Raw genomic sequence first — 16,611 nt, forward strand, 5'->3', positions numbered from 1 at the left:
TTCTAACTTGGTAACTGTACACATATTGCACACAGTTCCATGTTTCTGCCTCACCCACATGGAAGTACTCCATCACCGCTCAAAGAAAATGTGTGGTTCAAAGAACACAGGAGCAGGAAATCTGTAGACCTGAGTGTCTGTTGGCCTGAGTGGCTAATTAGCCATGAGTACCATTTTCTTTATTTGTGAAATAAGGGAACTATAAGGTCTCTTCTAGTCACAAGTTCTTTGCTTTCAGAATGGGAACTTCTCCCTAGACTGTGCACACTTTAAGGGGCAGAAACTTTGTCTTTTTATCCCCAGTTCCTAGCATAGTGCCTGGAACATAGCAGGTGGTCCATAAATGTTTGTTGAATTAATAAATGAATAAACAGAACAAAAAAATTCTACTAGCAGTCCATGATCCTAAGTTTACTTTAGAATATAAATATATTGTTTAAAAACTCCAGTTTGGCAGTTTTCTATTAATTATAAAGTGGTATTTGTAATGCCTTGCCAGAATAAGAATTTTGGTAAGTGATTTTAATTCCCTAAAATTCTTAAACATATTATCTCAACCAATATGAATATGGTGTACAATTTTGCTATTATAGAGTACCATCGTTTAGTATAGCATTAATTCACTTTCTATGAGTTAATTGGGAAAAAACTTGATATTTAAGTTATTAATTATTAGGAAAGGAAAACCCAGTTGTAGATGTTGTTTTTGAAATAGAGACTTCTCTATGATGAGGAATCCATGTGTTCCCTTTTCTCTACATCCTCACTAGCATTTGTTATCTCTTGTCTTTTTGATGATAGTCATTACAGGTATGAAGTGATATCTCATTGTGGTTTTGATTTGCGTTTCCTTGATGATTAGTGATGTTGAGCTCCTTTTATGTACCTGTTGACCATTTGTTTGTTGTCTTTGGAAAAATGTCTATTCAGTTCCTCTGCCTATTTTTTAATTGGATTTTTTTTTTTTACTATTGAGTTGTATGAATTTCTGATATATTTTGGCTATTCTTGTTTTTTCTTTTAAAATATTTTATTTATTTGAGAGAGAGAGAGCAAGCATGAGTGGGGGAGTGGGAGGGGTAGAGGGAGCAGCAGACTCCCCGCTGAGCAGGGAGCCCAATGAGGGACTTGATCCCAGGACCCTGGGATCATTACCCGAGCAGAAGGCAGATGATTAACTGACTGAGCCACCCAGGTGCCCCTATATTTTGGATATTAACCTTTTATCAAATATATGGCTTGCAAATATTTTCTCCCATTCTGTAAGTTGCCTTTTCATTTTGCTGATTGTTTATTTTGCTGTGCAGAAGCTGGAAAAACATGACCCATCCACAGTCTTCATCTTTTTATTGAAAATTTGCTTAATAGACCTTTAGGAAGTATGCAGTTTCTGGATTGAATAGTATTTTATCACTACCTGAATGACCTAACCCCAGTGTGATAGTGATTTTGACATAAGTTGAACATGGACGTTATTATGTAGTGGCTAAGTGCATATATACTTCTTTGTACCTTATAAGCCTGCTAACACAATTTTGTAATTATTGCTTTATGTAGTTGTCTTTCAGATCATATACAAGGAAAATAAGTTACAAACAAAAATACATTTATGCTCTTTTTTTTTAACCCATGTTTTTACCTTTACCAGTGCCCTTTATTTTTTGTGTAGATGAATTACTGTCTATAGTCCTTTCATTTTAACTGAAGGTCTCCCTTTAGTATATTTTTATTATTTATTTATTTATTTATTTTAAAATTAAGATTTTATTTATTTATTTGACAGAGAGAGACACAGTGAGAGAGGGAACACAAGCAGGGGGAGTGGGAGAGGGAGAAGCAGGCTTCCCACTGAGCAGGGAGCCCGATGCGGGGCTCGATCCCAGGACCCTGGGATCATGACCTGAGCCGAAGGCAGACGCTTAACCGACTGAGCCACCTAGGCGCCCTAGTATATTTTTATAAAACAGATCTGTTAGTGATGAATTATCTCAGTTTTTGTATTTGAGAATGTCTTACTTGCTTCTTTGTTTTTCTTTCCTCACCTGGTTCTCCTTTGATTTCATAGGATAGTTTTGCTGGATATGGAATTATTTACAGTGTTTTTTTTTCATCACTTTGACTTTGTTAATCCACTGCCTTCTGGCCTCCCTGGTTTCTGATGAGAAGTCAGTTGTTAAATTTATGAGAATCTCATGTATACAAGGAGTTTTTTTCCTACGACTTTCAATATTCTCTTTTTGTCTTTCTCTTTTGACAGTTTGACTATATGTGTGTAAGTGTGGATCCTATTTGGAATTTGTTGAGTTCTTGGATGTATAGGTTAATGTTTTTCATCAAATTTGGAAAATATTCAGCCATCATTTCTTCAAATATTGCTTCAGCCCCTTTCTTTCTCTCCTTTCTCCTGAGACTCACATCATGCACATGTTTATAGGCTTGCTGGTGTCCCATAGGTCTCAGAGGCTCTTCTTATTTTTCCTAATTATTTTTTTTCCTATTTGTTGCAGACAGGATACTTTAAATTGCCTACCTTCAAGGTTGCTGATTCTTTGTTCTGCCAACTTGGGATATGCTGCTGAAATTTTCATTTTAGTTGTACTTTTCAATTCCAAAATTACTATATGTTTCTTTTAATAGACCTTATTTTTTAGAGCAGTTTTAAGTTTACAGCAAAATTGAGTAGAAAGTCTAGAGATTTGCCATATATTCCCTACTCCACACATGCATAGCCTACTTCATTATCAACATCCCCCACCAGAGTGGTACAATTGTTACAATTGATGAACCTATGTTGATACCCCAAATCCATAGTTTACATTAGGTTTCACTATTGGTATTGTATATTCTGTGGGTTTGGATAAATGTTTAATGACATGTATCTACCATTATTGTACCATACAAAATATTTCCACTGCCTTAAAAATCCTTTATGCTCTGGCTATTTATCCTATATACCCTCCCACCCTGCCTTGGTCCCTGACAACCATTGATCCTTTTACTGTTTCCATAGTTTTGTCTTTTCCAGAATGGCCTATAGTTGGAATCATACAGCATGTGGCCTTTTCAGATTGGCTTCTTTCACTTAGTAATGGACATTTCAGATTCCTCTATGTCTTTTATGGCTTGATAGCCCATTTCTTTTTAGCACTAAATAGTATTCCATTGTCTGGGTGTACTATAGTGTGTTTATCTATTCATCTACTGAAGTACATCTTTGTTGCTTTCAAGTTTTGGCAAGTATGAATAAAGCTGCTGTAAACTGTGTGCAGGCTTTTTGTGGACATAACTTTTAGCTCTTTGGGGTAAACACCAAGGAGTATAATTGCTGGATTGTATGGTCAAAGTATGTGTACTTTGGAAGAAACCATCAAACTGTCTTCCAAAGTGGCTATACCATTTTGTATTCCCACCAGCAATGAATGAAAAGTTCCTGTTGTTCTACATCCTTGCTAGCATCTATTGTCAGTATTCTGGATATTAGCTGTTCTAAGTATCTTATTGCTGTTTAATTTGGGACTCTGGTTTAGCCTTCATAGCCTGCTTAAGAAATTAGAGCCTTTTTTATCTATTTCCTGGACATGTCCACAGTTTTGCACATGGGCATAGTTACAGTCTTTTTTTTTTTTTTTCTTTTTCCTAGTTACACTCTTTCCTACCTGGTTCCATTTATAGAAAATTCTGGAATATGCAAACTAATCTATGGTAGTAGGTAGTAGATCAGTGACTGTTTGAGGATGGCAATGGAAATGGAAATATTGCATAGGAGTATGAGGAGTCTTTGGAGATGATGTAAGTCTTCATCATATTGATTGTCATGATGGTTTCATGGGTGTGTAGCTATATCAAAACTCATAAATGGTATGCTTTAAATTTGTGCAGTTTATTGCACATCAATTATATCTCAGTAAATTTGGAAGAAAATAAAGCTGTATGGGTTTATTAGTGGACAAAAGGTCTGTAAATGAAGAATTTCTAAAAAATCAGTGGATCATAGCAAAGCTGGAGGGGTAGACCTTTAATAGGAAATGGAAAAGCTAGTTTATCCTCTGAAACTGCAGTGAGAGAATAAATGTTGCTGTCAACATATGTCCATTTGCTAGGGGGATGATGAGGTAGTTACATTCTTGTGTGCCTCTTTTTTGTGGGTGTGGTGTTAAGTGATGAGCATTTGAGGTAACTGATGAAGGATATGTGAAAATTTGCTGATCAAAGATAAGATTATAGAAGCATTGTAGTCCACCTAAAGTAGGAGATGAGTCATGGGACCAGTCTGCATGATTGTATGGTTCTCTTCCTTCACAGCCCAGTGTGAGAAGCAGAATTGGATTTTTCTGTTTGATGTGGTAGAAGGACAGAGAGTGTAAGATGGGTGAGGGTTGGAGAGGTGAAGAGGGACTGGACTGATAGATCCAGGAGAATGTAGACAACACCATAAGTTAAAGAGTACATAGAGCTTGTTCTCTTTTTTCTTCTCTATCCCATGATATATCTAACTCCTAGTATTTTCTAGTTCACATAGTCTCACCTAGGTAAGAGGCTTTTGATATGGAGAACGCTAGGAACATTTCCCTCTTCACTCCAAAATGGTGGGACTGTTGTCCATAAAAGAACTGAGAGCAGGGTTGGAGGATGAGAAAAGAAGTCAAAGAACTTGCAGCCATGGAAAGAACTTGGAAGAATTTGTACAGAATGGGAAGAAGTTTAAGAACTAAAATGTGTTATTAGCTCAAGTCTCATTAATAAAGAATGTCATATCAAATTTAAATTTCATTTGAACCTTTTTTATGTCTTTGTATGGTGCTTTCCAGTTTACAATATGCCATAGTAGGTAGTAATTCTGGGTGATGAACATATCAGGGACATGTGAACATTAGCTTGAGGTTACAGGGAAGTTCTAATATAAAGTTGATTACCTTTGGGACCTATGTAATCATAAGGTTGCTGGATTAGAAATGTGGTAAGTGGTGCGCCTGGGTGGCTCAGTCAGTTAAACATCTGACTCTTGGTTTTGGTTCAGGTCATGATCTCAGGGTCATGAGATTGAGCACCAAGTTGGGATCTGTGTTCAGTGCAGAGTCTGCTAGAGATTCTTCCCCCTTCTCCTTCCGCCTCCCCCCCGTCCCACCCCCCCACCCCCGTTCATGGATCATGTGCATGTGCTCTCTCTCAAATAAACAAAATCTTAAAAAAAAATGTGGTAAATGTCATTAATTCAAATCTCATTCATTTCCTTCCTGATTATGAAATTCAGATATGTTTGTTACAGAATTCTCAGGCAGGGGGCAACTGGCTGGCTCAGTCAAAGGGGCATGTGACTCTTGATCTCCAGTCCTGAGTTTGAGCCCTGAATTGGGTGTAGAGATTACTTAAATAAATAAGTAAATAAACTTAAAAAAATAAAAATAAAAATTCTTAGTATGGAAAAAGGATGTTAAAAGCATCTGTTATGCTAATTTAGAAATAATCATTATTAACATCTTGTGTATAGTCTTCTAGACTTTCTTCTTTGCAAAAATACAGATTTTTTCCCATAAGAGTGGAGATTCCATTGTTTTTTTATAAAATGTAATTTTAGCTGGAGTGATACAAAGGTAAATTTCAACTATCAAAATAAGTTGGTGGAACATTTATTAATCATGTTAGGTTCTGTGGGCTGTAAGAAAGATTTAAAAATATAACCCCTGAGGGGACACCTTGATGGCTTAGTTGGTAGAGTCTGTGACTCTTGATCTCAGGGTTGTGAGTTCGAGCCCCATGTAGGGTGTAGAGATTACTTAAAAATAAAATCTTAAAAAAAAATATCTCTAGGGGCGCCTGGGTAGTCTGTTGTTTAGGTATCTGCCTTCAGCTCAGGTCATGATCCCAGGGTCCTGGATCGAGTCCCACATGGGGCTCCCTGCTCGGCGGGGAGCCTGCTTCTCCCTCTGCTGCACACCCTGCTCGTGCACTCTCTCTCTCTCTCTCTCAAATAAATAAATAAATAAAATCTTTAAAAAAAAATCTCTATCTCTATCTATCTATCTATCTATCTATCTATCTATCTATCTATCTACCTACCTACCTACCTACCTACCTACCTACTGCCTAACCTACCTACCTATCTATCTACCTACCTACCTACCTATCTATAACTCCTGAGTACTCTTCAAAAAATAGAGATGTTCCCAAAGAAAGTGAAGACAGACTGAAAGGAAAATTAGTCAGGGAAGTGGGGCAGAGGCATAGGCTGAGGAGGGAAGAGAAATAGGGAAACCTGACTTTCTGTTATACTTGTTATCTTCCTGACTGCTGGTTTTCATTTGCCACTTCCTCATTCACCTCTGTACAGTTTTGTCCAGATTCTATGTAACTGCCAGCACCCTGGTGTTGATGCTTCCATGGTGATGGGTGACAGGTGGGATCAGCTGTAATGTACTGTCTGTCCCTTGCAGTTTTTCCACATAGGACAGAGCAGGCGGGGTGGAGTGGTAGTTAAGACTTGCCGCCATTTCTTCACCTCTCTTGCCACTATGGTCGTGTAACAGGCCACTATGTAAACTTCAGTAGAATCCCTGGAACTTTCCCCTGTCATCAAGGAATAAGTTTTTGCTTTTTTAAATATATGAAATGCAATTGATAAAATGTACGTTTGCTGTGGATTCCTTGAGAAGAACTTTAAAATGTCTATGAGGAGGGGAGGGGGTGCACTGGGTGTTATACGCAAACAATGAATCATGGAACACTCCATCAAAAACTAATGATGTAATGTATGGTGATTACCATAAGAAAAAAAATCTAAAAATAAAAAAAATGTTTATGAGGAAGGCTCTAATTCTTACTACTATATTTCTTTTTAGCAACCTTAAAACTATTTTGTTAAAGTTTCATGTATTAATTATATCCTCTCAATTGCTTTTATGGTGCAGAGAATACAAATTTTTCTTTAAATATATGTCCAACTTTATAGAAGTATAGATTTGTGGAAATAGATGTGTAATTCAGGTATTTTACCATTTCTATGGAGGAGACAAAATCAAAGTACAGTATTAAATTTTTTGTGAAAACCACTAAGGGTAGGAAAGTTTTTTTTTTTCCAGTAGACTTTTAAATGATTATTTAATAATTATTTTTATATAATGATAATTATATAAAAAGTTTGGCATGATTTTGGGAGATTAGAACTAAATAAATTATGCATGAAATTGCCTTTGAGCAAAATCTGTTCTTTGGTGTGGTCCTTGTGTTCTCCTTAGAAATGAACAAAAGTTTACTTTTGGGACTGAAGACAGCATAGATTTTTTTCCTCTTTAAAATGTGTTTTTTTTTCTTGCATTGATTAGATAGTGATAGTTCTTACTTTTCTCACATATATAATATATTTAGGTTTCTTGGCAAAATAAATGTATTCTTGGTGGCTCTTATAATGAAAAATAGAATCTTGTATGAGTTGGGGATGGGGTTTGGGATTATTTTAGGATGAATCTGAGAAATGGATACGGTGTCAGTTCATAGGGAAGAACCATGCTATAGCACTTTTCATTTCCTTTCAGAGCTGAGAAGGTGGAAGGGGCAGGTAAGCGGAGTCACAAGCAGATTCTTCAGTCTTGTGGTGGGTCTCTCTGCCTTACTATATATGTTAGGTCACGAGTCTTATAATTTATTATTGTGTGTGTGTGTCTGTGTGTGTGTGTGTGTGTGCTTCTATTTCAAGCCACTTTGTTTCTTCTGAGAAGACTAACTAATAAATCTTTGTATTCTCAGAAGCTGATTTATATACCTGTTGTTTCTAGTGGTAGAAAAGAGGTGGGTCATCTGTAGGTTTCTGAGATTTTTTATAAAGGTGACTAAGGTGAGAAGGAACAGTTTGGGAAGAGATAATATTGGTTTTGTTCACCACTTTTTTATGTGTGTGTGTGTGTGTGTGTGTGATGGTGAGGGAAGATGGATTGGTGTGGTAATATGAGTCATATATGTAACTGAAAACTGCCCCACTTTTCCCTCTTCCCAATGTCTAGGAGAACAGACTAGTTGGTTGGAAGCAGTGCCTTTAGGGGCCTGTGGTTTCTGTAGCTCCTTTCTCTCCGTGAAGAATGGGTAGGTAACTGGAAGAGTTGGCTTTCTGCTGTATCAGTATCCTCCCTACCAAATAAATCAGTTATTTCCATTCTAAAAATATAAAATGATTAATTTCATATTCCTACTCTAATTAGATTAGATTTAATTGGCTATCCCCTATTTTTAGTGTTGTTTATTTTTCTCTTAAATAATACTGAAGCAAAATTATACTAGTGATATTATGCAGAGTAAAGGACTGAAAATAAATATGATAGTGGTATGCAAAGGGCTTATCTTAGAGCCTGAGTGTAAATGCACAGTAAATGGTTTTTATTACTATTATTATTATTATTGATAATAACAACTTTTTCCTATTTAAACTCTAATCAAAGAAAATATAATTTTTAGTTGAAATTGTTTTCACTGTGGTCAAAGTAAATTTTTTTAAGAATCTATGCATTTAATTGTTAAAGATTATTATTATAGAAAATACTGAACTATAAAATTTAACTTAAATTTGGTAATTATAGATTCAGAATAAGAGATTGAAGTGGGGAGGGGCGCCTGGGTGGCTCAGTCATGAAGTGTCTGCCTTTGGCTGGGGTCATGATCCTGGGGTCCTGGGATCGAGCCCCGTGTGGGGCTCTGTGCTCAGCGGAAAGCCTGCTTCTCTCTCTCTCACTCCCCCTGCTTGTGTTCCCTCTCTCACTGTGTCTCTCTCTGTCAAATAAATAAATAAAATCTTAAAAAAAAAAGAGATTGAAGTGGGGAAACTTCAAAAACTTTTTGAAAATACGCCGTTGGTTTCAGATTGTAAAGTGAGAGAGACTATGGACTTTGGATTCAGATAGACTTGGAGTCGTGTCTAGACTTCACCATTACTACTGTATGTCTTGGGCAAGTTGCTCTTACTACAAGGACCCTTTTTCTAGGTAGCTATAGAAATGAAGCTATTTTAATTAATTAATTATATTGAAGTATAATCGGGATTTAAAAATGAAAGCTTTTTTAATGGGGGATCGGGTTATATCTTGATTTGCTTCTAGGGCTGTCATTTCCAAGGAAGTAGACCATGCGGCAGTCCACAGGATGCTCAGATTTCTCAGATTTTCTGATCCTCTGAGCCTCTTGCTAATGTTCCAGGCCATTCTCAGCTCTATCTTGGAACCAGAATATCAGCTAAACCACACGAAATCTTTTGACAAGGTGCTTTTTTCCAGATATATTCAAGAATCTTAAAAGTTCTTAGGAGGAAGGAGTTGCCTGTGAGAGCAGGGGCTGACCCTAGCATAAATTTTAGTGGTGCACACTAAATGTGCATCTAAGCTGTTGGGTTAAAATATGGCTAATTTCTAATTATATTTCTAGTTCATCCTTCAGACTACTTATTCTGATTTATTTGGATTTGGAATTAAACATCCAATCTCTTTTTTCTTTTTTGGCCTAATAAAAATTATTCATTCTATAACCAACTATCAAAGTATCTGATTTCTGTGAACCTTCGTTTCTTCATATCTAAAATAGGATTAATGGTACCTACTATCACAGAATTGTGGTAAGGATAAGTTAAAGCACATAAACATTTTAGTTCATAATCAGGTCTCAGTGAAGGTTAGGTTTCCTCCTTTCTTTTAAGTTGAATTTGTTAATGTGATGGAAAAGTAGGTTTTAGTGGCCTTAGCTTTGATCCGTAATAATAAACAGGGGGCCAGTAAATACACTTTTAAAAAATTCAGTTACTTCATTGTGGTCTGTGAATGCTGGATTATATTTAAAACATACTTTTGGCAGCAGATACAATTTTGCCCCCACGCTTGATCACTACTCTTTGTAACATAGTGTTGCTTGCTGAGAGAATACAGAACAGTTTTTTTTTTGGAAGATGGATGTCTTTATTTTATTTATTTAAAAAAAGATTTATTTATTTATTTAGTTGAGAGAGAGAGTGTGTGAGCAGGGGGAGTGGCAGAGGGAGAGAATCTCAAGCAGACCCTGCACTGAGTGCAGAGCCCAACGTGGGGCTCAATCCCATGACCCCAAGACCATGACTTGAGCCAAAACCAGGAGTCAGAGGCTCAAACAACTGAGCCATCCAGGTGCCCCTGTAAGTCTTTATTTTTAAGCCAGTTGTTTGAAATGCCTTATGCTTCAGGGAACACTGATGTAAGTCATGCCCAGGTTACCAGTCTACCGCACCAAAACCTATTTAGCCTATAGGTAACTGAGTTAATGGTACTCTAGTACTGCAGTACCTGAGAACTACTTATCACATTGTTTTGATGGAGAAACATGTTCATAATTAAAATCTTGTATGTTAGGCTATATCTTGCCTTGTCATAGTTTTCTAAAAGGAAACAGGCTCTTCACATCCAGGTCACTGGCTGGGGGTCTGAGATGTTAGAAACTAGAGTAGGGATTGGGGAAGATTAGGCATAGTGTCAGAGGTTAGGGGGCTTTACAGCAATCAGAAGAAGGGATAGAAATTGTATTATCCAAGCAGTGAAGATCAGGAACTAGGATTTTGCCTGGGAGGAATAAAGGAGGGAGGGGATAATGAGGGAGCTGAGAAGGCTGGGGACCTGGGAGGCAGCTGGTGGGGTTTCAGGAAGTAACCAGGTAAAATGAGGAATGGAGGTACTTGGTCAGTCAGTAGCTGTCTTGAGTCAGTAGAGAGAGCTAGTGAACAGGGTAATCTAAAGTGATAGGGATCAGAAACAGGGAAAGCCCATAATTAGGGTTTTGATACAATAACATGTGATAGCAAAGAATTTCGCATAATTAGGCAAAGCAATTTAGTTACTTTGAGTACCAGTGGATTATCATAATGACATAGTCTCATATTATTATTCTGTTACTTTGGCTTTGTATCTCTTTTTCTGGTGACATAAGCTCTTCACATTTTTAATTTAGGTCTTTGACTTAAATAACTATCAGAATGGTGCAAAGTCAAGATGAAGTAGAACTTTAACAGGTACAAACTAGAGTTAACAGACTGCATTTTGAAAGGATGAAGATTATTCAAAAGCAGATAATTCTATTTTTTTAAAGATTTATTTATTTCTTTTAGAGAGAGCGCGAGAGAGTGTGTGCAAGTGGGGGAGGGGAAGAGCAGAAGCAGAGGGAGAGGGAATCTTCAAGCAGACTCCCTGCTGAGCATGGAGCCTACCATGGGGCTCCATCCCAGAACCCTGAGATCATGACCTGAGCTGAAATCAAGAGTCAGCCATTCAATTGACTGAGCCACCGAGGCACCCCCAGATAATTCTGTATTATTATAAAAGGCAGTATATAATGGGAATGGGATAAACTGATAAAACATAAATGTTGGTTTACAAGCTTCTGAACATACTCAGCAGCTCAGTAATTTCAAAGTTTGATAAGGCTACTTAGAAGAAATTCATTCTAATTGATTGGAATTTCTACAGTTTGTAGATTTTACGTTATTATTAGACAATATAGCATTCAAATAGTTGAAAGTAAATTAGCATTTGAAACAGAATAACTACCAGAGGATTAAAATTTACCCAAAATAATGCTAGGTATTCTTCATAGTAAAAGTATATCAAGAAAAGAAAAAGATACTTGAAAATCTTATTTGTAGAGTAGTAAATAACTAAGGTTTGAGTTTAGACTGCTTTGTCACCTTTTTTTCTCTATAAGTTCTAATTAAAAAAAGTTTTTTTTGCCTTCCAGATTGTCTGCCTTTCTGCTAAGTGTGCTGTACCATCTTGTATTAAAATAATCTGATTAAGAAACCTAATTTTATTTGTGGTTTTGGCCTTTGTATGTTGCCAGCATGGTATATGGTGTTCATTTTAATTCATTCCCCCTCAGAAAGAATTCTTAAAGTTAGGTTTTTGTTTTTGTTTTTGCTTTTTTTTAAGTAAGCTCCATGCTGGTCATGGAGCCCAACACAGGGCTTAAAACTCACAACCCTGAGATCGACACCTGAGCTGAGATCAAGAGTTAGACGCTCAAACAACTGAGCCACCCGGCTGCCCCTAAAGTTAGGTATTTTTAATCCAATAGAAAAAGAGTCTTCAAGAATTAAATATGAACTTAAAAAAAAAGTGAAACATTATTGGCCAATAAATAAAAAAGATGCTCAATTATGTTGTCAGAGAAATAAAAACTAAAACCACAATAAGATACACTTTTTGCCTACCAGATTGATAATAGTATCCAGTATTTGCAATGATTTGGAATACTAGAACTGTCATATAGTGCTAGTAGAATTGTAAATTATTATATTACAACACTGAGGAAAACAATTTGTTAATCTAGTAAAGTTAAGATGCACATGCCTTATTACCCAGTAACTTCATTCCTAGATGTAGATGCTGTAGCAGTGCTTCTCAGCCCCAGTTGACCTAATTAATTCCCCTTTATAAGCTTTTATTGTATAGTTCTATTTACTACCTTGAACTGAAATTCATAGATGATATAACCTGTTTTCATGCATACCTAAAAAATGATGATAATCCTTTATTATAAAAAAAGCAAAAGAAAGTAATTTATTTATTTATTTATTTATTTTTTATTTAAAGATTTTTATTTATTTATTTATTTGAGACAGAATGAGAGAGAGAGAGCACATGAGAGGGGGGAGGGTCAGAGGGAGAAGCAGACTCTCCACCAAGCAGGGAGCCCGATGCGGGACTCGATCCAGGGACTCCTGGATCATGACCTGAGCCAAAGGCAGTCGCCCAACCAACTGAGCCACCCAGGCGCCCAAAAGAAAGTAATTTATAATGAAATAACATATTTAAATACATAAGAATTAGGCTTTTTTTTTTTTTTTTAAAGAGAAGGAATAGGGGGAGTGACAAAGGGAGAGAGAAAGAATCTTAAAGCAGGCCCCACACCCGGCACAGAGCCTGACACAGGGCTCAATCTCACAACCCTGAGATCATGACCTAAGTCGGAATCAAAAGTCGGATGCTTAACCCACTGAGCCACCCAGGCGCTGCAGAATCAGCCATTTTTATTATGATATCTAAATGCTAATCAGATCCTAGCTGCCTATCTAATTGTGAAACATGGAATTGGGGTGATGCAGTGTGTGGTTTTGGGTACCTTTGAATTAGCGCTGTTTTTTGTGTTGTGCGAAATGTATACTGTGGTATATATAAATTAACTTGTGGGCTTCACAATTCCATAGGAGATTCTGAAAAGGAGTTCTAATTGTTCCCCAGATTCTTACCTTGAATCTGGAATGTAAGAGTGAAGCTCATTAGCATGTTAGACAATATTTTTATCTTGTCATTTGATTTTTCATTTCACTTCCTTTTTCTCCTATTGTTTATCCTATTTGCTGTTTCTTTTTATCTCTGCCTTATTTCTTATGTGTTTTCTTTTTTTCTACCCTTTGCCAATACTAGATGTTTCACAACTGTAGCCACAAAGACTATCCTTGTTTTATCTGTTTTTCTTCTTATCTGGGACTGTCTTCCTTTCTGTTCAGTTATGCGAGGTTTGTAGGTTCATACTCAGAATTTTCCCAGAGGCATAAGGAAATCCTTTATTATATAAACGATTGCTCAGTTAAGTTGTTAATAATTTGAAGCGCTTTTTTGAAAACAAAAGTTAACAAGCCATTGGACTTTTTGAAATTGAGATTCTCATTGTTGTGGGTTTTTTTGTTGTTCATATATTAGCATTTTAAAGGTATTTTTAGTATAGATTCACTCTGCCTTCATAATTTTTAGGTCAGGGATTGTGTCTGATGTATTCACTCTTGAATTTTTGGAATCTGTCTAGTACAGTGCTTGGAACAAAGTGGGCTATCAATAAATTATTGAATAAAAGCAACACTTTGAATTTGTTACATTAACAGTATTAACAGTTGTGTTTGTTCTGAAGTTTTCCCAGTAGTAGAAGATTTTAAATTTTCTGCTTAAGCTAATTATTATTTGAAATATAAAATTAAACTTTGTGGACTCTTTGTATTATCTAAAATTTGGGATCCTTTCTGATTCTCCTTCCCCTAACCATGTGTGACTTAATGGATAAGTGATAGAAATAATATGTATATGAATAATTATTTAAATAAGTTGATTTTTCATGAAATATTTGAGTGTTATAATCCAGGAAGAAGAAATGAACAAAATTTTTCCTATTCCCTTAAAAAGTTTATAGTTTTGGAGGACACAGATAAGAAAACACAGATTTCAACACAATGTAATCAGTGCTATGACAGTTAAGCACAATGCTGGAAGAACACATAGCCCGTACGTGGGAGTCTGGGAGGGCTCTATAGGGATTTTGTGGTAGTATAAGTCTGAAGGACACTTCAGAGCTGGCTGGGTAAAGAAGGGAAGTAGTGGGAAGAGTATTTGGCCTAAGGAAACAACAGGTAGGAAGGCCCAGAAGTGAGAGACAGTGAGCCTGGATGCCCTTAATTTTATGAACAACTATGGAGAAGTACACCATTTTAATTCTCTTAAGCCTACCAAATTATTAGTTACTGTAAGAGCATTACATAAATTTCTATTGTGTTAAGCAACTGAAATTTTTGGGTTTAATTACTACAGTAGCTCGGTCACCTTCAGTAATGTATGAATCATAAAGTTTCTATCCAAAGTGGAAACAAAAAATTTGTGTTCAGGATAATTTTTTAAAGTAAACAATAGATGAACTAAAAAGGATCATCTGAGTATAAGAAGATAGAGAGGGAACATGGAGATGGACGGTTGTAAGTGAACTATACTTCTATCTATTATACGAGAAAACCAATAATGTTTAAAGTTTTTTTTTTTTAAGATTTTATTTATTTATTTGACAGAGAGAGCGAGAGTGAGCACACAAGCAAGGGCGAGCAGCAGAGGGAGAGAGAGAAGCAGGCTTCCCACCGAGCAGGGAGCCTGATGTGGGGCTCCATCCCAGGACCCTGGGGCCATGACCTAAACTGAAGGCAGACGCTTGACCAACTGAGCCACCCAGGCATTCCCAGTAATGTTTAAAGTTAAGTCAAGAATTGTGATAAAAACACTTAGAGTTAGGAAATAATCAGGAGAACCCAAACCAGAAAAAGTTAAAAGTAGTTGTATATAGGGAAGGGGAGGGATGATCAGAGGATTGTTTGATTATAATCTCTGCTATGTTGTTTTGTTTTTGAACACTATAAATATATTATTTTGATTAAAAAATTAGATTAAAAGTTACTATACGTCCACTAGAATGTCTAAAATTAAGAAGAGTGATCAGTGTTGGTGAGGATATGGAATAACTGGCACTGGTGAAAGTGTAAAATGGTATAGCCACTTTGGTAAAAACCTTGGCAGTTTCTGATGAATTTATACATAGACCTATTGTGTGACCCATTAATTCCATCTGTAGGTGTATATATCCAAGAACAATTAATGCATACGAGCATAGGACACTTGTAGAAGAATGTTCATAAAAGCTTTATTCATAATAGCCCCAAATAGGAAACAATTCAAATGTCCATCAATAGGAGAATAATAAACAATTTATGGTATATCTATAGGAAAGATGACTACTCAACTCTAAAAAAGAAAACTGATAGAGTAACATAGATGAATGTCAGAAATGTTAAGTTGGATAAAAGAAGCCAGACTCAAAAGAATACATATGGGTATGATCTCATTTATATGAAATTCAGGAATGACAGAAATATCTATTATGATAGAAATCAGAATTGTGATTGCATGGAGTTGGGGGGAAGGGTTGGGTAGGAAGGGGCACATGGGAATTTTATGGAGTGATGGAAGTATTCTCTGTCTTCATCTGGTTGATGGTTAAATAGATGTATATGTTTGTCAGAATTCAAGCCGATCACTTAAGACTTGTGTATTTTACTGTATGTAAATTTTACTTCAATAAAAATACTAGTAGTATAAAAAATGCAAAATAAAGACTAGAGAGTTTGTGCATTAAGGGAACAAAAGTCTAATATGGTTGAGTTGAGAGGAATAGTTGGGGGTAGGAATGTTATGTTGGGCTGGGGCCATCTTGAATGACTTTGTAAATTACTAAGGCTTATCCTAAGAATATCAGGAAGCCATTGAAGGTTTTTAAGAGACAGTATTAAATTCGATTTTAAAACCATCCTTGCCTTCTCAGTGGATTGGAGAGGGGCAAGGATGGATGTAGAAGACCTGTTGAGAAGCTTTTGCTGAAGCCAAAATGAAAGATGATAGTGGTTTGTATTGGAACGTAATAAAGGGGTTGGAGGAAGTAGACATTTAGTGATGGGGAATGCAAGAGAGGACAAGGCTGACCACAACATTTGTCTCTTGATCAGCTAGGTGGATGATGGCATGATATACTGAGCAAAAGAGCAGAGGTAGGCAAGAGGTGGGGAGGTTAGGGGAAGTTGGTGACCTGAATTTCACAGATTTGATTGCTTAGTTTTGGGAAAGATACAGAAAATAATATAGTAATATAATTAGGAATATAATAAGACTAAAATTTCAAGGAATTATTATGGTCTCAATTATTATATATTTCTTTCTGCTGAAGCTGTTCATTATCCCTTCTCTTTTCTCTTTATGAAGACATAGATGATTTGCCGTTCACAGTCTATATAAAATACAACTACTGAACAAAGGATAG

At 36.3% G+C, this 16,611-nt stretch overlaps 1 protein-coding gene across 2 annotated transcripts in view; it reads left to right on the forward strand.

The window, feature by feature from the left end:
- CDK19 (cyclin dependent kinase 19) overlaps positions 1 to 16,611 on the forward strand; it is a 165,653-nt gene that overhangs the window by 62,084 nt on the left and 86,958 nt on the right. The gene's annotated exons all lie outside the window — the stretch shown is intronic.

This window comes from Eumetopias jubatus, unplaced genomic scaffold (assembly GCF_037043125.1).
Source record: "Eumetopias jubatus isolate StellerSeaLion01/CBP00866 unplaced genomic scaffold, mEumJub1_p1.0 scaffold_6, whole genome shotgun sequence".
Classification (NCBI taxonomy): Eukaryota; Metazoa; Chordata; class Mammalia; order Carnivora; family Otariidae; genus Eumetopias; species Eumetopias jubatus.